Below are 25,755 nucleotides of genomic sequence, written 5' to 3'. Positions count from 1 at the left end.
CACCGGCCGGCTAGGTCAGTGACCAGATATCATACGAATGTTTGTGTGCGTTTACATTTCTTCCCCCTGCAATCGCTGAGAGAATTTTCGACCTAAAGTAACCATCTGCTGCGCTCTGCTCATTTTAAAGACGTAGACAAAAGTGCGAGCAGACGTCAACTAAAGGAAGTTGCTATACTCACAATATTTGAGCTTTCAAAATGGTTCAAATGGCTCTAAGCACTATGGGACTTATCATCTGAGATCATCAGTCCCCTAGAACTTAGAACTACTTAAACCTAACTAACCTAAGGACATCACAAACACCCATGCCCGAGGCAGGATTCGAACCTGTAACCGTAGCAGTCGCGTGGTTCCGGATTGAAGCACCTAGAACCGCTCGGCCACCACGGCCGGCTGGAATTTTCACTAAGCACAGAAACCACGAAGTCCGGGAAATGATGTTGAGGATGTTCGAAACGCGTGTCAGAACGAAATGCCTGGTTCAAGTCAATTCTTCATTTCAGGTGAAGGAATAATGCAATGAAATTATGAAAAGGAAGATCGATAATGTTGTGTTCCATAAAAAAGTTAAAGGCAGTGAAAAATAAGTGCACAAGAAAGGAACGGAATATGTTTGAGTTATAAAATATTAAAAAAGCACTCGAAGAGGAAAACTTATTTTAATGATAAAATAATTTCACTATATGATCCTTCATCAGTTTCATGCAACTATCTTTAATAGATAACACGCCGGGTTTTTCGCTCCAACAAGTCAGAATGGAACCCTACATTCTTTAGCACGTATGTGTAACTTCCCATCTTTTTGAAAAACTGTAGTTAACGAGGAGCTTGGAGCGGTAAGGTACGGGGTGTTAAAATTTTACAGAAAAAGACATTTACCCTTAAACACAGGCTAACGCTAAGTTAAATAAATATATTTTATTGTTTGACGCAGCTTAAGCAATATGACAAGAGAATTTTACAGTTTTAATCTTGTAAGATACGAAATCAGTTGAGTTTCATGTCTGCAGTACCTATGTTTCCGTCTATATTGGTCAACACAATTACACCAAAAACAGAGTTTTCATAGAGAAATGACGTACAAATAAAACCAACACAAAAGAAGATTGACATTTGGCTAAGAGCAGAAATTACAAAACACTATAAGAATAGTGGGCAATAAAAATATATGCACGTGCAGTTCAAGAAAGAAATCCCACCACTGACTGCAGTAACACATATGGGTACAAATAATAAACTTCAGCCAGAGGCACATTCTGTATGAGAAATTTGGAATGATAACTACGTACAAGAAATATTCAAGGGATTACTCCCAATTAATAATAACTAGAGAACTAAGACCATTCAGTTAACAAATAAACCTACTGTCAACTTTCGAATTAAGGAAAAAAATCGTTAAACAATGAACAAAGATAAAAAAGGTATCGAAAAGTTAACACCAAAATGACCCAGCTGGCTTCCACTAACAGAATGTTTGTACCAAAGACAGCACAAGTAATTCTACAAACTGCACATGGGTCTCGAACCCCAGTGAACATAAATATTTAAAAAACAACAATATAAGATTCTCAGCAAAATTTTACTTCCATCCTAGACAATTTGATTAAAAGTTGTATAAATAGAATCAAAACAGGTTGCCCCAGTAGATTCAATTGAGATAAGAAAATTGAGCTTGCCTGCATGCCAAAGACATGTTGCACACGACGTAAAGATCTTCATGAACTATTTACAATGTTCAAGGGGTAAATTCCACAGACACAAATAAGCCTAACGCAGAATGAAATTCATGGACGCAGTTACCAGTAAATACACCTTCGCAAATGGATCAGTTGAACCACAACGTACAAACACTCCAAAGCATAGAATGAAATACCCACCAAACAAGTCCATTCACTTCATATGTTCCATTCTGCCAGTGCATACAGAGGGAACAAACAGAAGCGGTGAAAAAAGGCTTTCTTGCAATTCGAGTGCAGTTTTTGCATCAAAGGTGGTTTGGCGATGCAGACAAAAAAATGGTTCAAATGGCTCTGAGCACTATGGGACTTAACATTTGTAGTCATCAGTCCCCTAGAACTTAGAACTACTTAAACCTAACTAACCTAAGGACATCACACACATCCATGCCCGAGGCAGGATTCGAACCTGCGACCGTAGCAGTCGCGCGGTTTCGGACTGAGCGCCTAGAACCGCTAGACCACCGCGACCGGCCAATGCAGACACTGGTTCAAAACACCGCTAGACTCCGGAAGGTGCTTATAGCCTTCAAGATGCATATAACCGCTAATTAGAGTTGCTTGGTGGTCTTCCTCTGGTTAGTGTTGAGCAACGACTCATTACAAGGCGATTCAGAGAGGCGTTAAGTAAACATACCAGAGCGCGTGAGTGCCCTCTCGTGGGACACCATGCAGAATGTCACTTGGCAACTGGCAGACAAGTTACATTGTGCCTTCAGTTTGGTGTTGAAAGTGTGGGCAGCTCAAATTCCCCCCCCCCCCCCTCCCAGAATTGTTAAACTTGAGGGAAGGGAGTGCAGTTTGTAGCCAACCTGAATACGTCACACTAGGGTTTTTTATGGGTCTTGGCTCGCTTCACTACCAACTGAAGCACCAACCTTAACATACGGGATGGATATAAAGTATCGTAAGGACCAACGAATGCAGCAAAAGTTTAGCAGATATTTTGTGTGCTCCCTTGCTATAGACGCAAAAATTCTTTACAAAACAATATCACCGACCTTTAACGAGTTAGGTGCCTAATTTCGTTATGTCTGTGAGCCCCCTACCTGTGTATGAACTGAATGTTGTTAATCGTCCTGCTCCAGTTCTTTTTGATGATGTGAGCATCATATTTCCTCTGGCATGAGTCGTTGACACACCAGAGGTTGGAGATCGACTAATTAACAGGGTAATTTAGCCGGGACTGTCTTACGTGCATCATGTACCACCGAACTGAATGCGGAATTAAGCCAACTAATAGATTTATCCCAGATGCTCTGGGAGTGGCTGTGACAGATAACAGAACAGATGCAGATCACTAGGCGAGTATCTGCATGTGTCCCAGGAAATGGCGGCAGTTAGGTGCTCTAATTCGTTTCTCCATTGCGGCTCGGTAGGGGCTTGGAAAGCGCATCACGGCCTTTCTCAGCCATGTTGAAAGGGTCCTGTAGCCACCTCTCATTAGTCCGGTAGCCCAATTTCACAAGTATTTCTCTTTCTTTTCCTTGTTTTTCTTTTCTCTTTACTCTCATAGTGGCGTGATTGAATGAATGTGGTTGTGTGTCACGTTGCTAGACGGTGGCGTAGTCTGCTGCAGAAAGTCTACGATAGTCGTACATATTCAGCAGCACTGGTACAGAATAGCCAACTCTCGTAGTGGTCAAGTAGGCAAAGAGGTTTGCGCTACTTGTGAGAAATCCACCTGCGTTAGGTTGATGGTGGAAATGGCATCTTTGGGCTTTCCGGTCCACCCGGAGCGTGGAGGACGCTGGAGAGGAAAAAGGGGGCAGTCTGCCGCCGGTACGGGAAGCGTCCACAGCTGTGCTCCAGTCGAAGAAGGGTGAGTTAGACTGACCGCGTGGCGCGTTGTTACTTGGCGAGGGGAGAGCTGTTAGCTTTTGGTCTCGCTTTTCAAATCTGGAAGATTGCTTTGCCTTGTCGCAGCAAGGAATGCTAAACTTTGGCAGATTTTTCTTTTAACAAATTTCTGTAGCAGACTTGGATCCGCCGGAAGAGCGCCACACAAAGGTGTCGATAAGAAGTGAGCACTCGCTTCGGTATGAATGTCTGTTTGCCTTCAGCTGTGCCTGCATAAGCTTTCACCTTTCTAAATATTTAGAGCTTTGCTATCTCGTAAATTTTCCTTGATTTATGTGTCTTTCGTCCGTGGGGAGCCAACCACGTGGTAGAACATTATAGTTGTTGGGCTACCGGCATCACTAACTATCCGATCGCATGTTTGTTTTAGATAATGTTAACATGATTGTGTGATGTGATATTGTTGCAATTTGGGCACTATACCTAGAAATTGCGTCTCCACAAACCACGTGTTATCAGGAATCGTGTATATGCCTCACGTCCTTATCTTAGGAATAAATGATTTTACCTACAATTTTGTCTTGTGTTCTTAGATTACGTTTTTGCACCTAAGCCACTCACCTCGTAGCTTTCCCGTTAGCACATCCAATGCGTTTCCTTATGCACAGGTCCAGTGATTAGTCTCCTCTTGTATTTTATAACAAATGCTTTAGATTAAGTCATATTTTCAGGTGTGTTGCTGGGAGCTGATCTTATGCAGTGTTCATGCATTTTCTATTTTATTTTAAATGTTTGACTGTCGTGAACAGTGCACAGGCAATACTATTAATTACATCGTATCCGCTGTGAGCGACCTCACAACGTATGCATTTTTGTGAGTTTTTGGTCTGTGATCAAATTAATTTATTTTCCGACTCGACCAAACCTTCGATTAGTTGTATGGTTAGAGTCGGTGGCGACCCTAATCTTCTCAAGTTAATTTCATAAGCAATAAGTATTTCCATTCCCAATAATAAGGAATAACCCGTAGTAACAGGTTAGTTACAATGTCACAAGCTGGTCTTCAAAGTCATTGTATTTAAGCTAGATGTTAAGAGACGTGTTGTGCTTTACATCATATTTTAGTGCAAACGGCGTTTGGTACTGATTGACCGAAAGTACACCTGTGGCCGACTGTTAATAACGCTGGCCACCTTCGTGCCCTCGCTAAGCTGGTAAGCGCTGCAGCCTGTGCCGCCCCCAGCAACGAATCTCTGGAACTCTCACGGATAGTTAACAGCTAATATTCTCTCCCTGTGCACTTTTCCTCTGAGCGCATTTGAAATTCAAAGCATTTTATTTGTTTCCTAGGCAAGCATGGTAGTTGCTTTGTCTGCTGCCGTCTTGCCGTTCCGTTTTAACACACTATTTGCTGCATTAACAGAACTTCTCTATTGTTCTCAACAATTTTTCAGTTTGAATATTTTCCCGTGTGTAAGAGTGCTATTTCCACTAATACTCTAGTATTATGGATTAGCGGCTCCTTTATCCTCTTTGTTCCCTCGATCCACACATGTGGGCATTCGTCCATTATTCTTTTTCTCCTTAAATAGGGGTATTTTTCCGCTTATAGACCGATGGCCCACGAGTGTGGACCTTCTGCTTCTTAGTTTTAAAACCAGGGAGCAGCACGTTGTAAGGAACAATTCGTGCATTAGTTTAGAGCTAACTGCACTCCTGGAAATGGAAAAAAGAACACATTGACACCGGTGTGTCAGACCCACCATACTTGCTCCGGACACTGCGAGAGGGCTGTACAAGCAATGATCACACGCACGGCACAGCGGATACACCAGGAACCGCGGTGTTGGCCGTCGAATGGCGCTAGCTGCGCAGCATTTGTGCACCGCCGCCGTCAGTGTCAGCCAGTTTGCCGTGGCATACGGAGGTCCATCGCAGTCTTTAACACTGGTAGCATGCCGCGACAGCGTGGACGTGAACCGTATGTGCAGTTGACGGACTTTGAGCGAGGGCGTATAGTGGGCATGCGGGAGGCCGGGTGGATGTACCGCCGAATTGCTCAACACGTGGGGCGTGAGGTCTCCACAGTACATCGATGTTGTCGCCAGTGGTCGGCGGAAGGTGCACGTCCCCGTCGACCTGGGACCGGACCGCAGCGACGCACGGATGCACGCCAAGACCGTAGGATCCTACGCAGTGCCGTAGGGGACCGCACCGCCACTTCCCAGCAAATTAGGGACACTGTTGCTCCTGGGGTATCGGCGAGGACCATTCGCAACCGTCTCCATGAAGCTGGGCTACGGTCCCGCACGCCGTTAGACCGTCTTCCGCTCACGCCCCAACATCGTGCAGCCCGCCTCCAGTGGTGTCGCGACAGGCGTGAATGGAGGGACGAATGGAGACGTGTCGTCTTCAGCGATGAGAGTCGCTTCTGCCTTGGTGCCAATGATGGTCGTATGCGTGTTTGGCGCCGTGCAGGTGAGCGCCACAATCAGGACTGCATACGACCGAGGCACACAGGGCCGACACCCGGCATCATGGTGTGGGGAGCGATCTCCTACACTGGCCGTACACCACTGGTGATCGTCGAGGGGACACTGAATAGTGCACGGTACATCCAAACCGTCATCGAACCCATCGTTCTACCATTCCTAGACCGGCAAGGGAACTTGATGTTCCAACAGGACAATGCACGTCCGCATGTATCCCGTGCCACCCAACGTGCTCTAGAAGGTGTAAGTCAACTACCCTGGCCAGCAAGATCTCCGGATCTGTCCCCCATTGAGCATGTTTGGGACTGGATGAAGCGTCGTCTCACGCGGTCTGCACGTCCAGCACGAACGCTGGTCCAACTGAGGCGCCAGGTGGAAATGGCATGGCAAGCCATTCCACAGGACTACATCCAGCATCTCTACGATCGTCTCCATGGGAGAATAGCAGCCTGCATTGCTGCGAAAGGTGGATATACACTGTACTAGTGCCGACATTGTGCATGCTCTGTTGCCTGTGTCTATGTGCCTGTGGTTCTGTCAGTGTGATCATGTGATGTATCTGACCCCAGGAATGTGTCAATAAAGTTTCCCCTTCCTGGGACAATGAATTCACGGTGTTCTTATTTCAATTTCCAGGAGTGTATTATGGGCGTTGAGGATTAGTTCATATTTGCATAAATTTTGTTCGTTACTGTGAAATAATACACTTTCTGAAGGTCTTACTACTTGGACTTCCGGTCATAATGCATGTTTCCTAATTTTAGTTTGGCCTTGTATGAAGCATTAACCGATGAGCGGTTATAAGTTTTTCTAAATGACAGCAATGCGGAAGACGGTAAGAAGACGAATTCCCGTTTGTGACTGAAAATTTGCCTGCTAATCGTGATGAAAGCGACTGGTAAACAAGAAGAATGTTAAGGCGTCGTGCCAGTAGCTAGGAGAAGAGGACGTCGTCGTACAGTGAATTCCTCTGACTGTGAAGGTGTAGATGATGTAGAAAATGTGAATAAAAAGCCAAGAAGAATTGTATTACAACCAGCTTCAGAAGTTAGGTTTACTGTATTAGCTAAATACCAAAATTTTTTGAGGCAAAGGATCTCTCAAAATGTAGGAAACTTGGCTGCAATTCCATGACAGAAGACTTATGTTTCGAATGTGTAATGTACTTCTGTGCTACGAAAAATAATTGTTTTGAAGCTTGTCACAATACGTATCGTAAAGATTTATTTATTGCCAACAACATTATTATTTCCATGCGTTTATGGACCTATGGCGACCTATGTTTGGGAGGTTCAATTTGTCTGCTTTGAGTCTTCTTCTCTGTAATAGTTGTTTTTGTGCTTTTCAATTTCTAGTTGCTCTCCGCACATCCTGCAGTAGTAATGATTAGATAAAAATCTTTATTGCTTGTTCCTCCGCAGCTTTACGATATTTATTAAAGGACGTCTTCTAAACACCATGAGCTCCACTTGAAACGTTTATTAGCCAAACCGGTATTCGGGGACATAACCCTCTGTGACATATTAAGTATCACTACATCAGTGGTATGCGTGTCAGTTAATACAATAGGATATGAAATCCGTCCTGTCACGTAGCACACAGGTTTCGCGTATGTTAGTGCTGTCAAATCTGAATCAAGAACTGCCACTGATTAAGATATTACAGCAGAGACATATACGACAAGCTGTGTACTACGTGGTAGGACGGATTTCATATCTTATCGTATTAACTGACATGCATGTCATTGCTGCAGAGATACAAAAAATGCCACTGACAGTGGGGCGTAGGGCCCACACCCGATTACCAGTCTGTGGAAATAAACATTTCAAATGTAGCTCATGGTGTGTAGAAGGCGTCCTTCAGTAAATACTAGATTTTGCTAAGACCACAGCGTCAGACAAACGAATCTGATGGTTCTATGGTCCCAATGCATGATCTGCTACTGCTGGTTTATCCGTCTTGTCCAAGCGAAAACTACTCTCGTGCTCCTTAAGGCAGATGTTAATTCTTCTTTTTTGTACTTCCTACTTACTCTTGATGCAATAACGCTGTGGCCAGCGGCGGGCACTGGTCATTTGCCTTTCTTATTAACACAACTTTTAAACCAAAGAGAATGGTGGGCCCTCTGACTGCTACAGCAAGAGCGTATAAAATCCCATGGACTTGCGGTCAAGTGCATGTAGGGATTGCGAGAAGAAGCATTAGCCTTAAGGAACATACGAGCGGGTGTTGGTCGCGCAATACGGGTAAATCACCAGTATCAGATCATGCTCGGCGACCAGGAAAGCTCCAAATTCGTTTTTCCGACACTGTGTTTTTATCATCATCTAGTCACTACTTCAGTAGTATGTACAGGAATGACATAGAAATTCAAAAGCACAAAAACACCGTTAACAGAAATAAGGGATTGAAATTAGAGAAGTTGTGCGCTTTCATGGTAAATAAAACAAACAGTGCCAACTCGTGTCCACTAAAACATCCATAACATTCGTCGGAGTCGTTCCGCAATCTGACGTAGGGGTCTGATGACGTCACGAACCGACCACTGTGTTGATACTAGTAAACAGTTCGGCTTGTTGGCCTTGTCTGATATTGTAAATTCTTTTGAGTCATTGTAGCTTATTTTTGGTATTCGGTGAGAGAGACGTGAGTTCTCTTTTTATTCGATGAGTCAAACTTCACACTTGTACACTGGTATTATCTCAGACAAGAGTCTGTCGATATGTTACACCACAAAGGTTACGAGTACAAGCAATGTGAGCTTTTGTTGCCAGCAGTATTGTCGTTGCCTGTGTAGCATTCGAGAGTGTTAAGTGAGAGTGTCTTGTGTTGGTCATGCTGCTGAGCGGTCTGGGAATAGCTAGCAGGTGCAAACGCAGACGATATTGGTTTGTGCAGATATGGTTTTATAAAGAATGATTTCAGAAGTGTGAAGACATTCAGGTAATGTTCTCGCTGCATTGCTTGTTCGAGCATAATTTGTAATGAGTTTATGAAATGCAGATTTTAGTTTGATTTGTCTTTATACATTCGTGTCGTTTAGTTTGATTGTCGAGATGAGATTAAACAAAATTATCTGCTCACATGCCTGGGACTCAGAGTTATGGATTTACCGCTGCTTTACCGTTCCATTTACGAATTACATGGCAGCGTTATATTTTTTCATAACAAGTTAATTTTTTTAAATAACGTTTCGCAATACAGTTTTTAAGTGCTAGTTCCTTCTACATCATTCAATAAGTTCAGTTTCGTTGTTCGTCTCTTTACCAAAATATTATTTTTATAATCGTGTGTGAGTGCATTGCACTTAGCGGAACATGGTTGCTCAAAGCTTTAAAGACGATATGCTTAGCACAGATGCTTTTCCTTGCATTACAACTGGGCGACATTTTCTTTAGCTATTTTGCTGCTGCGCTGCATTTTTAGTATTCACGACTTTAAAGCAATACCGGCTTTCCGTTGCCAAAAGTTAAGAGACGAACGTTTGTTAGGGCCAGTTTACTATACTGTTAGCACACTGTAAGGTCGTTTACAGACAAGGGCTGTATTTCAGAATTATCATAGTGATCAGCTCAGATGAAGTTTAGTTCGGATCTCATTTCTTTTGTCAGAGATTCTTACTCTAACAGTGAAGCGACACGTGTTCGCGTATGTGTCATTTAATGTTCAGAATTTTACTTGGCCAGTTTTGGTATGTAAATTTCCAGGGCATTTTTACAGAAGCATTTTGGACCTTTATTCTCTCAAAGATGGGTTTGTAAATTTGAGCAGGATTTTTACTCTGTCAGTTCCGCATATTGGAATTTCAAGACACGTACTGTGACGTCAAATATTGTAGTAGTGTTTAATGCACTGCACAATACAAGTTCCACATGATAGTTTCATTAGTGTACATTTTTAGATTTTCTAATTATTTTTAGTAAGAGTTAATTCGAATACAGTTACACTATTTCAGATGGATTTGACGTTTACATCTACGTAGATAATCCGCAAGCCACCGTGCGGTGCATGGCGGAGGGGACCCAGTACCGCTACTTGTCACTAGTCATTTCCTTTCCTATTCGACTCGCAAATAGAGCGAAGGAAAAACGACTGTCTGTATGCCTCCGTATGAGCCCTAATTTCTCGTACCTTATCTCAGTGGTCCTTATGTACGTTCGCGGCAGCAGAATTGTCCAGCAGTCAGCTTCAAACGCCGGTTCTCTAAATTTTCTCAATAGTGTTCCTCGAAAAGAACGTCGCCTTCCCTCCAGGGATTCCCACTTGAGTTCCCGAAGCATCTCCGTCACACTTACGTGTTGTTCGAACCTACTGGTAACAAATCTAGCAGCCCGCCTTTCTATTGCTTCGATGTTTTCCTCCAATCCGACCTGGTACGGATCCCAAACACTAGAGCAGTACTCAAGAATAGGTCGTACCAGCGTCCTATATGCGGCTTTCTTATAGGTAAACCACTCTTTTCTCAAATTCTCCCAGTAAACCGAAGCCGACCATTCGCCTTCCCTACCTCACTTCTCACATGCTCGTTCCAACTCATACCGCTTTCCATCGTTATGCCCAGATGTTTAAACTACCTGACTGTGTCAAGCAGGACACTAGTAATCTGTATCTGAACATTATATGTTTGATATTCCTACTCATCCGTTTGAACTTACATTTTACCGCATTTAGGGCTAGCTGCTATTGATCACACAAACTGGGCATTTTGTCTAAGTTGTCTTGTATCCTCCCACAATCACTCTACTTCGACACCTTACCGTACACCATGGTATCATCAGCAAACAACCGCAGACTGCTGCGCATCCTATCAGCCAAATTGTTTCAAATGGCTCTGAGCACTATGGGACTTAACTTCTGAGGTCATTAGCCCCCTAGAACTTAGAACAAATTAAACCTAACTAACCTAATATGACATCACATACATCCATACCCGAGGCAGGATTCGAACCTGCGACCGTAGCAGTCGCGCGGTTCCAGACTATGACGCCTAGAACCGCTCGGCCTCCCCGGCCGGCTAAGCCAAATTATTTATGGAAACATATCACTTGTACTGTTCAGCTGAAAGAACGTTCAAATTACAATACATAGACCCAGGAAAATTAAGAACTGGAGAACTTTATACGTACAAAACAAATAAAATTGTTACGAAGCATCTGATGATGTTAGTCAAGGAATTACGCTCTTAGTTCGATGCTGAACTTTGCTGTCGTCGTTGGCTGTACTGGATCTCGCTAGGGGTAATGATCTCAGAAATATTGGCAGCCGCAATTGTAGAGAAAAAAACATAGTCTAAGGAGGCTGCGTGTAGACCAGGCAGCACGCCTCAGTAGAGGAAAGTGGCCCGGCCTAGTTGCGCTGCTCGCTGCTGGCAAGGCGCCCTCCACAGTTGTTAGCGTCTGGAAAAAGTAATTTCGGGCCGGCCATTAGTCGCTGCCTCGCTTTGTTGTTTGTAACTTACGGTTTCTATTACGCCACAAGTCGCGCGTCCGGCGCTCGCGATCTTTCAGCGAATTTATTCTTGTCCATCGTCGCTGAGTCGCCTTCTCTTGCAACTTCCGCAACCCCTCTCGCTTCGGAAGCAGCATGAAGAGAATTAAAAAAAAAAAAAAACAGAAAGGGAGAGGGGTGGTGGGTGGGAGGGAGATGAAAACGCTCTGCTACTGTGCTTCGGGCCCCTCTGCGTACGTGTGTGTCTCTGTCTCTATCTCCTGCGGCTGTATCGCTTCTGTAATGCGATTAGGATGGCCCGACAGAGCCGAGGCGGTCCTTCGGCCGTAATCACGTTTCGCTGATATACGGCCGCCGAAATGTACTGCCGCTGGCCGCATAATGCTCTGTCCTCCATTACGAGCACGCGCGAGCGAAAAGTGGGGGCGGCTGGGCAGTGGGGGGGGGGGGGGGGGGAGGGGAGGCGCCGGCTGCCTGTGGAACGTCCGCCCCCGGCCCGACGCGGCCGTGCGACGCCGGCGGACGCAACAGACCGCCTCAGCCAGCGAGCGCTAATCTACTCGTAAAAATGGATTCCAGATTACGCGAGTTTGCGAACTCGGGACGGAAACGGCGGTTCAGCGGCTCCAAACAAAAGTTTCCGCCGCCTGTAAACACTCGACGAGGTTTTCCAGCGGCGCAGTTATTCTTTACGGCCGCGCTTCGCTCCCCTCCGTGTTTACGGGAACGGCACTGGGCTCTTTGCCCACGAGGAGGTTGCAAGGTAGTCGCCTTCAAGTTTCAGTTAAAATGAAAGCTTGTGCGTCTGGACAGCACCTTATGGCAGTGTAAGCGCTGAACTGGGAGTTTTCTCCCACTTCCGCGGACACTCCACAGTTCATTTTTGTGCGCGTGCTGTTTTATTGAGACGCGGACAGGCATTACATCCGACGGGAAGTATGAACCCCTGCTCTGCTTTCTTCCGAAGTTCTTAGGAGCACTGTTTTATCCCTTGTTTTTCATAGCTTGTGATGTATAGGTGGTATAAGGATTCTGTTCAGAACTTTATCCACAAAATTTTTCTGCACTTATCTTTTACTTATTGCCCATGGTCTCCTTGCAAATGCTCTCCACCACAACTGATACACCGCTCCCAACGCCGTTTCCACTTAGGCAACCTGTCTCGGTATGCCTGTTGCTGGATAGCACGAAGCGCCGCCTGCGAATTTCCTTTTATCTCGTCTATCGTTGTAAGTCTTCGTCCTTTCAACGTGGTTTTCAACTTTACGAATAAAAAAGAGTCCATCGGGTCAGGTCTCGACAGTACGGAGAATGAGACCACACATTAATTTCGTTTACTGTGCAATAGTCTTACGTTAAATCAGTAAGTGGCTCGAAACATCATGTCCAGACACTCCGGGATGATGATGGCATTGAAACAGAGGATGACAAGCGTAAAGCTGAAATACTAAACACCTTTTTCCAAAGCTGTTTCACAGAGGAAGACCGCACTGCAGTTCCTTATCTAAATCCTCGCACCAACGAAAAAATGGCTGACATCGAAATAAGTGTCCAAGGAATAGAAAAGCAACTGGAATCACTCAACAAAGGAAAGTCCACTGGACCTGACGGGATACCAATTCGATTCTACACAGAGTACGCGAAAGAACTTGCCCCCCTTCTAACAGCCGTGTACCGCAAGTCTCTAGAGGAACAGAAGGTTCCAAATGATTGGAAAAGAGCACAGGTAGTCCCAGTCTTCAAGAAGGGTCGTCGAGCAGATGCGCAAAACTATAGACCTATATCTCTGACGTCGATCTGTTGTAGAATTTTAGAACATGTCTTTTGCTCGAGTATCATGTCGTTTTTGGAAACTCAGAACCTACTATGTAGGAATCAACATGGATTCCGGAAACAGCGATCGTGTGAAACCCAACTCGCTTTATTTGTTCATGAGACCCAGAAAATATTAGATACAGGCTCCCAGGTAGATGCTATTTTTCTTGACTTCCGGAAGGCGTTCGATACAGTTCCGCACTGTCGCCTGATAAACAAAGTAAGAGCCTACGGAATATCAGACCAGCTGTGTGGCTGGATTGAAGAGTTTTTAGCAAACAGAACACAGCATGTTGTTATCAACGGAGAGACGTCTACAGACATTAAAGTAACCTCTGGCGTGCCACAGGGTAGTGTTATGGGACCATTGCTTTTCACAATATATATAAATGACCTAGTAGATAGTGTCGGAAGTTCCATGCGGCTTTTCGCGGATGATGCTGTAGTATACAGAGAAGTTGCAGCATTAGAAAATTGTAGCGAAATGCAGGAAGATCTGCAGCGGATAGGCGCTTGGTGCAGGGAGTGGCAACTGACCCTTAATATAGACAAATGTAATGTATTGCGAATACATGGAAAGAAGGATCCTTTATTGTATGATTATATGATAGCGGAACAAACACTGGTAGCAGTTACTTCTGTAAAATATCTGGGAGTATGCGTGCGGAACGATTTGAAGTGGAATGATCATATAAAATTAATTGTTGGTAAGGCGGGTACCAGGTTGAGATTCATTGGGAGAGTCCTTAGAAAATGTAGTCCATCAACAAAGGAGGTGGCTTACAAAACACTCGTTCGACCTATACTTGAGTATTGCTCATCAGTGTGGGATCCGTACCAGATCGGGTTGACGGAGGAGATAGAGAAGATCCAAAGAAGAGCGGCGCGTTTCGTCACAGGGTTATTTGGTAACCGTGATAGCGTTACGGAGATGTTTAACAAACTCAAGTGGCAGACTCTGCAAGAGAGGCGCTCTGCATCGCGGTGTAGCTTGCTCGCCAGGTTTCGAGAGGGTGCGTTTCTGGATGAGGTATCGAATATATTGCTTCCCCCTACTTATACCTCCCGAGGAGATCACGAATGTAAAATCAGAGAGATTAGAGCGCGCACAGAGGCTTTCAGACAGTCGTTCTTCCCGCGAACCATACGCGACTGGAACAGAAAAGGGAGGTAATGACAGTGGCACGTAAAGTGCCCTCCGCCACACACCGTTGGGTGGCTTGCGGAGTATAAATGTAGATGCAGATGTAGATGTAGAATAAAGAGGAGTGTGAGGGTGCATTATCGTGATGCGAGAGCCATGAATAGTGTCGCCCTATTTGAGGCCGTTTCAGTGTCACATTTCCTCGCAGGCGTCGCAACACGTCCCGATAGTACCATCGATTAACAGTTTGATCCTGTGGCACAAATTCATGATGACGTAATCCTTCAAATTCAAAGAAAAATGTCAGCATGGCTTTCAAATTAGAACTAATCTGGCGAACTATTTTTGGTTTTGGAGAACCTTTCCCGACCCATTGTGAAGTTCCAACCTTGGTCTCAACATCATACCGTACACTCACGCCTCACCACCAGCTATGATTGACTTAAGGAACATCTCGTTCTCATTTGCCCTATCTAAGACCTCTTCGTAGATTGCGAGGAGAACGTCTTCCTGGTCTTGACTCATGAGCCGTGGGACGAACTTGGCGACAACACGATGCATTCCAAGATGGTGTCTCGGGGTTTCGTGACATGATCCAACAGAAATGTTACATTCTTCTCCAATCTGCAGTCAGTTTTTGATTGGCACGCACATTTTCGTTCAAGTTCCTAACATGAGCATCGTCAATAGACGTTGAAGGGCGTACTGAACAAGAGCCATCCTTATCTTCCGTCTGGCCATTTTTTAACCATTCGTAACAGCCAGTACGGCAAAAGCACTCATCACTGTAAGCTTCCCACATCATTTGGTGTATCTCTGTACAGTTTTTCTCCAATTTCACGAAAAATTTAATGCAGACGTGTTATTCCTCTAACTTTGCCATCTAGACTGTACGACACAACGTTCTACTCAGTATAGTACTGAACAATATCTACCAGATATACAACAATGAAACTGCAGACAGTTATATATTAAACACAGGCGTGAGCTGGGATGCCAACCGCATTTCACTCCAACGCACCATTGGCGCGAAATTACGAATGCTCCACAATATTTTGCACAGACTTCGAACATAACGAGCGTTCCTGTTGTCTGGTACCGCGTTCGTCTTCTTGAAAAGTGGTGCAGTATTGTGAGCACAGTTAATTATATGAAAAATAGTAATTGTGTGCAGAACTTAAGAAAGGCAGTAACTTTTGCAGTATGTCTCTGCCGAGTAACAAGTTCCATGAAACTTAGACTTTACATACAAATAACTGCTGCGTTGTAGTATAGAAGGTAATTAAAATAAATGTTCAACCCGAACAACAATATCTTCATCTTCATTGAAAGATAATAACTACACTGAAGTGACCACGGTTTACGATGGTCTCCTAAAAGGGTGTGTGAACAGTACGGATGCTCTACAATGTACTTCCATGCTGGCAACAAGTTTAGTACGGAGTTCCAGTCTTCCACCAATGCGGTTGACAACTCCTACATGGTTCTTGGAGCATGTGGGCGCTCTGCAATACATTCCCCCTCTGCATCCCACACGTACTCGATGGGATTTAAGTCGGGGGGATGGGCAACCTAGTCCAATCGCCGATTACCCTCTCGTTTCGAGAGTTCTACACCTCGGCTGCTCGATGTGGTCGTGCTTTGTCATCCATAAAAATGGCGTCTGGGGCAAACGCACCTCTAACAAGATGCGTATTGTCAAGTAGCATAACACTGACAGGTGACTGTACCGTGTTCAAGAATTTGGAGGTGAGTAGGCCCTTACAACATTGCACCTATTTACACTGCAACAGCTTGGCCACCAAAGCCATCATGTTCGACAATGTTCCTGGCTGCATCACGTGCTCCCACCTCTCGTCAGATAAGCGGACGTCCCACATTGTCTAACGAGATCGTCTTCGTGGCCCTCGCCTTATGGTGTTGCGAGGCATAATACTGCATGGGAGTACTGATCTCCGAAACTTCTAATACGCAACACTCGCCGGTCAACGTTCTTCCGATACGGCACTCCTTCCCTTTGTGCATCTTTTCAGGGGTGCATTCCGCCCTGACCGTTTTTCTGGATGACAATGCGTGACAGTACCGAAGGGCACAGGTGGAGCCGCTCTTGGAAAGAGAAATATTCGGTAAATGTACTGGCCTGCCCGTTTCCTCAACTTAAAACCAATCGAGCAAGTATGGGAAGCGGTGTTAGACGTATGCACCACGCCCACATGCCCCAACGACAATCCAGCAGATGCCAAACGCTCCACAACAACACCTTGCCAATTCTATAAACAGCATGGGAGCACCTTGCAGAGCATGCACTGCCGTCCGCAGTGATCACACACTATACTGAGAAGCATGTGTGGCTTTTAAAATATCCAGAGGACCATCATGAATCACGGTGTCTTCAGTGTAATTATTGTCTTTTACTAAAAGCGCCATATCTGATAGTCTGTTTATTTCTTTGTTACCTTCCGTATTGTACTGCAGCAGTTTTTTCTGTGTAAGATCCAAGATTCATAGAGCTATGTTACTAGGCAGTAACACATCGTCCGAAACTTACTTCAGTCTTTAATTCTTGCACGGCAGCGTAAACATTCCCGACTTACTACCGGTTGGAACTGCTTCCAACACATAAAAAAGTGTTTGTGTTGGTCCGTAGACGTAATTTATTTTATTTTGTGTACTGGCTACACGTTTCGGTACACAGCATCATCCTCAGGCAGTAGTCGTCACTCTCACTTCCCAAGCAGATGTGCCAAAAACTCGACAGAATAATCTCTTCCACGTCCAACAGCATGATTTCTGAAAAGTCACCCAGTCAGGTAGGTGCAGCACTTTTCACTTCCGAAAGTCATTTTTCTGAGTACCACACGAACACTTCCTATTGAAAGTAGCGTATATATAGTATGCGTTTTTTTTTTGTCATCTGTCTACTGACTGGTTTGATGCGGCCTGCCACGAATTCCTTTCCTGTGCTAACCTCTTCATCTCAGAGTAGCACTTGCAACCTACGTCCTCAGTTATTGGCTTGACGTATTCCAATCTCTGTCTTCCTCAGTTTTTGCCCTCTACAGCTCCCTCTAGTACCATGGAGCTCATTCCCTCATGTCTTAGCAGATGTCCTATCATCCTGTCCCTTCTCCATATCAGTGTTTTCCACATATTCCTTTCCCCTCCGATTCTGTGTAGAACTTCCTCATTGCTTACCTTATCAGTCCACCTAATTTTCAACACATCTCAAATGCTTCGATTCTCTTCTGTTCCGGTTTTCCCATAGTCCATGTTTCACTACCATACAATGCTGTACTCCAGACGTACATCCTCAGAAATTTCTTCCTCAAATTAAGGCCGGTATTTGATATTAGTAGACTTCTCATGGCCAGAAATGCCTTTTTTGCCATAGCGAGTCTGCTTTTGATGTGCTCCTTGCTCCGTCCGTCATTGGTTATTTTACTGCCTAGGTAGCAGAATTCCTTAACTTCAGTGACATCGTGACCATCAATCCTGATGTTAAGTTTCTCGCTGTTCTCATTTCTACTACTTCTCATTACCTTCGTCTTTCTCCGATTTACTCTCAAACCATACTGTGTACTCATTAGATTGTTCATTCCGTTGAGCAGATCATTTAATTCTTCTTCACTTTCACTCAGGATAGCAATGTCATCGGCGAATCGTATCATTGATATCCTTTCACCTTGTATTTTAATTCCACTCCTGAACCTTTCTTTCATTTCCATCATTGCTTCCTCGATGTACAGATTGAAGGGTGGGGGCGAAAGGCTACAGCCTTGTCTTACACCCTTCTTAATACGAGCACTTCGTTGTTGATCGTCCACTCTTATTATTCCCTCTTGATTGTTGTACATATTGTATATGACCCGTCTCTCCCTATAGTTTACCCCTACTTTTTTTCAGAATCTCGAACAGCTTGCACCATTTTATATTGTCGAACGCTTTTCCCAGGTATATTAGTATGCGGTACCAAGCTAGATTTGTGACTGGTTTGAGAACATCCTGGTATGGAGGACACAACACGTTATCTTGGATGGAATGGCATCGATAGATGTAGAACTAACTCCAAGGGTGTTCACATAAGTGTGTTGGAACCCTTTGCTAATCATCACAAACAGCCCCAGTTGTGTCCTTCGCCAGGGCTTGAGCACTCCCTTGCGGCCCCCAGCTAATGCCTAAGTTTGAGTAACTACATAATAAAGACCTAGTGTTAAAAAAAATTATTCGGATCCTACTTCTGTTTTATGATTTGCACAGAAATACATTATGTAGGATCTTCGTTTATTATCACATACAGACCTAGCCGTCCAATTTTAGGAACAAAAATAAAAATAGGAAAACCACTTTCCAAGCTCTAGTATTTGCAAAATCATTCCCAATGTCACTAATTTCAATTCATCTTAAGCTAGGGGCCAAGTAAAGATGTAACTCATATGTGTCCAGAAGCCTGCAATTCAGGCCCTGCTGAAGCTTATATATTAATGACCTGGCAGACAACATTAAAAGTAAATCAAAAATTTGCAGACGATGACATCAAATATAGTGAAGTACGACCTGTACAATAATACAGTTAAATCTTGGTAACATTTCAAAGTGGTGCAAAGGCAGGCAACTTGTTTTAGGTGTTCAGAAAGGTACAACTATGCACTTCACAATGCGCCGAAAAGTAATAGCCTGCGACTGCAATGTCAAAACTAGAAACAGCCAACTCATACAAATACGTGGAAGAAACAATTAGTAGTGATGTGAAATGGAAATATCACATAGGTTGAGATACACGCAAAAATGACAGAATTAGGTGCATTCGCATAAACTATGGAAATGCACTCAGTCTGCAAAAAAACTGCTGACAAAACATTTGTGCGTCCCATCACAGAATATCTTTCAAGAGTATAGGATTTATATGAAATAGTAAGAAGTAAGGTAACGCGATAAAACATTGAGTGACGGAAGAAATGCTTCAACTGATCAACGAAAGAAGGAAGTACAAAAATGTTCAAGGAAGTACAGGAACACAGAAATCGAAAAAGAAATGATCGTTGAGAGGACTGACACGTGAAAGACAAAACAACTTTCTGTTAAATTAAAAGCTAGGGTGGTAACATTAAGAGCGGAATGGCGATACCACTGCTAAACGCGGAAGAGAGAGAACATGGGTGGAAAGAGTACACTGAAGAAGACGACTTGTCTTATGACGTGTTACATGAAGAAATTAGAGTCGATACAGATACATCGGGGATCCAATTCAGAAGACCTCAGGGAGGCCTCAGATCAGATAAGGCAGAAGGGATGTATAACTTTGCATCTGAATTTCTAAAAACAATGGGGGAAGTGACAAACAAAGAACTATTCAGCTTGTTGTGTAGAATCTGAGACTGGAATCAGACTTTCGGAAAAATATCAACCATACAATTGTGAAGACAGCAAGGAGAGATACGTGCGATAATTACCGCACAGTCAGCTTGACGACTTGTGCATCGGAGCTGCTGATATGAATGACATACAGAAAAAAAATTAAAGATCTGTTAGATGACGATCAGTTTGGCTACAGGAAAGTTTTGACGTTGCGCTCAATAATGGAAGCAGGAGTGTAGAAAATGCGAGACACGCTCATAATATTTTTCAACCTGGAAAAAGCGTTCGACAATTTGAAATGGTACAAGAATTTCGAAAATCTGAGAAAAATAGGAGTAAACTATAGGGAAAGACGCGTAAAAGAAAATATGTCCAATAGTCGTGAGGGAACAATAAGACTGGAAGACCGAGAACGAAGTACTCATATAAAAAATGGGTAATCGATACATCATGGAAGAAATGACGGAAATATGAGAACGGTTCAAGATTGGGATTAAAATTCAGGATGAAAACATCATATGATAACATGATAAGATTCGGCGATGAAATTGATATTGTCGGTGAAAATGAAGAAATATTACAATATCTATTGAGTGGAGTGGCAGTCTACTAGTGACCAGGAAGCAGACAAAGTTAAGGAATTTTGCTACCTTGAGAGTAAAATAACCCATGACAGACGAAGCAATGAGGATATAAAAAACAGACTAACACATGCATTCCTCGCCAGGAGAAGTTTTCCAGCATCAAACATAGCCCTTAATTTGTAGAAGAAAATTCGGAGAACGTACGTTTGGAGCATAATAATATACGTTAGCGAATCACGGACACAACAGAATCGAAACATTTGGGATGTAGTGTTACAGAACAGCGTTGAAAATTCGGTGGACTGATAAGCTAAGGAATGAGAAGGTTCGGCACAGAATAGGTGAAGAAACGAAAATGAGGATAACAATCTACATCTACATGGATACTCTGCAAATCACATTTAAGTGCCTGGCATAGGGTTCATCGAACCACCCTCACAATTCTCTATTGTTCCAATCTCGTACAGCGCGCGGGAAGAATACACACCAATATCTTCCGTACGAGCTCTGATTTCCCTTATTTTATCTTGGTGATCGTTCCTCCCTAACAAAATATTTTAGCATTCGGAGGAGAAAGTTGGTGATTGGAATTTCGTGAGAAGATTCCGTCACAACGAAAAACGCCTTTCTTTTAATGATGTCCATCCCAAATCCTGCATCATTTCTCTGACACTGTCTCCCATATTACTCGCGATAATACAAAACGAACTGCCTTTCTTTGAACTTTTTCGATGTACTCGGTCAGTCCTATCTGGTAAGGATCCCACACCGCGCAACAGTATTCTAAAAGAGGACGGACAAGCGTAGTGTAGTCAGTCGCCTTAGTAGGTCTGTTACATTTTCTAAGTGTCCTCCCAATAAAACGCAGTCTTATGTTAGCCTTCCCCACAACATTTTCTATTTGTTCCTTTCAATAAAAACTGAAAACAATGACGTGAAGAAGGGACCTGTTAAGACATCAGGGAATAACCTCCATGGTAGTAGAGGAAACTATAGAGGGTAAAAAGAGAAAAGGAAGACTGAGATTATAATACATCCAGCGAATAACTGAGAACGTTGAGTGCATTCTTCGGAGATAAGAGGTTAGTGCAGGAAAGGAATTCATGGCGGACCACATCAAAACCAGTCAGAAGAATGATGACTCAACAAAAAAATCCCGTATAAACGTTCATGCAAAGTTTCAAGAACCATTACTAATCGAACAATCTGGATACATGCTTCAGCCTCATATGTAATGCTCCCTGACCTCGATTGCAGGTCGTCTGGTACAAGCAGCACTACATTACAATCAACATTTGTTTAAATTACAGTCATAAAGTTACTTGTAGTGAGATAAAATGTTTAATATAAAGCAATGAATCCAAAAACGTACAATGAAATGAAGCTGATATAACTTCACAAACAACTACACATCTGGAACTTAGCCGCTGCCTTGTAAACTGTCAAGTGTACGCACAACATATAACAATAAAGCACAAAACAACCAATTATCTGCAGATAACATTTAATATACTTCAACGTGTACCACTGTCAATTAAATTACGGTATCCTACTTCCTAAACTCTGCGTGCAGCGGTAAAGTCGACCGTGTTACCTGTATTTACAGCAATAAATATTCATCAAACTTTCATCATATAGTGGCTGTCAATTACATTTATTAAACTGTTATTTCAATTTAATTGAACTGAACTGAATTGTGCTGCAGATTCGATCTTTAAAACAATCCTGCTGGTGTGCGAAGACACTGACCTTTTTAATATCCGGCTCGGAGCAGACAGGACATCAGTAACACTGGACACCACATAAAAAAGGTTTCGATTCCTCAGTAGTTAAACAGAAAAGATTTACGGCTGGTAGAATGTGACCATCATTATTGCATGTAACGTGCGCTCAAATCAGTACTGATGAACAAAGCTAGACTCGTCCTGATCAGCAACATGCACAATCAGAGCTCCAAAATAAAATTCTACATTCAGAAAAGAGAAGTAACAGTTATCTTTGGATACTAGCGTAACATAGGATTTTACCGCGCGGGATTTATTTACAGTTTTAGTTGAATCGCCATCACGTTCTGATTCGGTTTCCGTATCACTAGAATGACAGAATACTACAATATGAATAATTTCCGCGCAGTTTCCTTCAAAGGGAGAATCTTCTGTCCATAAATCAACACAGGTTCAGAAAGTGTCGTTCATGCGGAACTCAGCTTGCCTTTTTCTCGTACAATAACCTGCAAACCACCAATGATAGCCAGCAGGCAGATCCCATATTCCCAGATTTCCGGAAAGCATTGGACACAGTCCGAAGTACCACACACCGTACACTGCTGACAAAGGACCGAGCGTACGGAGTAAGTTCTCAGACAAGTGAGTGGCTCTAAGTATTTTTAAGTGGTAGAAGCAGGCATATTGTATTGGACAGCTAGTGTTCATTGGACACAAAGGTATCGTCAGGAGTGAGATGGCACTGTTCTTGTTCCCTACCTACGTAAATGTTCTGCTGTAGTGTGAGCAGTAACCTGCGACAGCTTATGTGAAAGTGCCATCATTGAGTGACTGTAGGTGGATGCAGGACGACTTGGGTAGAATTTCTATCTGGTATGGAGAATGCCATCTTGCTCTAAATGTGATAAAATGTAAGGTAATGTATATAGGTACGAAAAACAATCCTGTAATGTTTGAATACAGAATTAGTGGTATGCTGCTTGACATCGTCGCCTCACCCTATCTAGGCGGATCGTTGCAAAGTAACACAAAACAGAACGAGCACGTATGGTTAGTCGTAGGGATAAGAACGCATGCTCTGCAAGTGCTTCCAAGCTGGTTGCAGGGTTCGTGACGAGTTGTCTTGGGAGGGCATTCCAGTTGTGTAGGGCGTTCCATTTGCCCACCAGAGTTGTTGACAATATGCTGGATGATCACTGATGCACGTGGACGAGCTGCAATACATGTCTCTACCTTGGCCGCCAAAGACACCAGTTCTGTCCCCAATTGAGATCGTTTGGAACATTATGGGTTGGGCCCTTCACCAAGATCGGGATTTCGACTATCTAATGCGCCAATTGGCCAGAATTTGGCATAATATCCTTCAGGAGGACATCAGACAACTCTGTTAATCAATACTAAGACGAATAACTGCTTGCATAAGGGCCAGAGGCAGACTAACATATTAATGAGTTGGTCTACTTCTGAAGCTCTTTCTTTAGAATAAATCATTCAGTTTTTCTGAAATTTTTGTCTTTTTTTTCTTTGTATATGTACACCACATCTGTCCCAGTTGGATTAATCCCTTATGGTACATTACCTTTTTCTGTCTGAGGGTGTAGCGTACCTAGGTGCCACTGATCACAGTCCTTAAGAGTGTTGCATTTTTCCGGAAGTGTAGATGAAACTGTAGCTGTATGTATCGAAAAAATTTTTGTCTCATCAGTATGCACACCTTGGCGGCTGGGCGTATTGTCCGCTGCCGTACCGCCACTCCCCTGCTCTGTGCGGGACGTGCGCAGTACCGGCGGTTACGCCGACTGGGGTCGGAACCAGCCAGCCTCCAGCATCGCGAATTTCCGTCACGCGTGCAGCCGGCCTTTCAGGGGCGCTGAAAGCCGCCCCCCCCCATACAATGGCGGCGCAGCCATACACAGTCCGCGGCCGGGCGCGCCGCGCCGCTCCGCGCCGCTCCGCGCCGACTTACCGGTATTTCAAAATACGGCGACGGCTACGGGGGCAAATCCAGACGCGGAAAGCGGGCGGTTCTGCAACTCGCTTCAGCAAATTGGAGGGCGGGACAGAAGCAGGGCGTGCCCTCGTAGCGTGCCGTGCACGGGCCGATGAACGCGTTCCAGATAACGCCGGCCCTCTCGTGACGAGCGCCGGCAGCTACTAATTAATGACAGGCGACGACCCTCGGAGCGAGCGACTCTGCTGTCCACCTCCGTAGTCTACTAATCTACACGGTGGTCAGTAATTTAGACCTGCAAATAATATACGGTAAACCAGTGGCTACCAACTGCTTGTTAGTTTCACTGTAGACCTTCCACATAATAGAATTACATTGTGCTTCACAAAGGAAGAAGAGTGGTATTGTGCAGTTTCGCTATTTTGTTGATGTAGGACCAGAAACCCCTTTACTTCATGAAGAATTTATTAAAAATCTGTCACAGTTTCAGTGCATATAGAGGGTGATACAGCTGCCCCTAATGCTGTCGTTTTATGACAATCACAATGCTATAGCAGGCCTTCATAAACCATAGGCGAGATATTCATATTCTCTCGCTCACTAGACACAAACTATTAGTTCTACAGAAAAAATGAGGTGGAACATTTTGTAGGAAATTTAATGCAGTTAAATTTCATACTGAGATATGTTTTCGCTGGAGGCCACAGGTTTTAAGTTATTAAAAAGAAACCTACAAAAGTGATCTTCAAATGAATCTCCATCCGATACTGATCCCTCGGCAGTCAGGATTTCTAGTATGTTGTTCATGGCACTCACTCCTACCACCGTACAAAAATTTCCGGCAACGCAACTATTTGGCGATATTTGACTTTTTTTACTCTCTACTGATTGGGCTACTAAGCCACCACCGTAGCCAGCCTTTTCGTTAACATTATTAAATTAAACATGTCCATGAAGGTAATGAATGAAAAACCAATTTTGTAATCATTATGCTGAAACTAATTGGGTTGACAATTCGATTCAAACTTAACTATTACAAGCAGTCTAGTTTCGTAGTCAGAAGGCCTGACGAAAACAGCGACGCACTTGTTTATTTTGTGCTGTTAAAATTCACGAAACTGTTAGATAAAATTTACACAACTGCTCGACTGTGCCGGTGTCAGTGGGGTGTGCGCCTTAAAGTCACGTGAATAATTTTAAAATTACAAGCATCCCAGTACAAGATTTAACTACATTAAATTTCCTGCAGGAATGTTACGTTCAATTTTTTTCTGTGGGACTGATAGTGTGCTGGTAGCGGGCGAGAGAATATGAAAATCTCACGCATTGTTTATGAAGGCCATTAATAACATTGCGGGTTGCATAAAACGACAGCGCTAGGGACATCTCAGTCGACCTCTATTATGACGACTACACTCATGCTCATAAATTAAGGATAATGCTGATACATGGTAAAACAACGCTCTGGTGGTGGGTTTGTGGGTTTAAATCACCTCGGGATATGACCGTGCAGTGCATTTGAGCTGCGGTCGTCGCACGGTGGTCTTGGCAGCCGTCCACATACGCAAAGGTGTGTTGGTGCATGTCGAAGTACGGTGCAGCGAGTAAGTGTGCAGACGTTTTCAGACGTGCTAATGGTGATTGTGTGGTGAAAATGGCTCAAACAACACATATTGGTGACCTTATGAGGGGCACGGGCCCTC

The sequence above is a fragment of the Schistocerca cancellata genome, chromosome 1, assembly GCF_023864275.1.
Source record: "Schistocerca cancellata isolate TAMUIC-IGC-003103 chromosome 1, iqSchCanc2.1, whole genome shotgun sequence".
Taxonomy (NCBI): domain Eukaryota; kingdom Metazoa; phylum Arthropoda; class Insecta; order Orthoptera; family Acrididae; genus Schistocerca; species Schistocerca cancellata.
The sequence above is the reverse complement of the archived record's forward strand: the minus strand, read 5'-3'. Positions refer to the sequence as shown.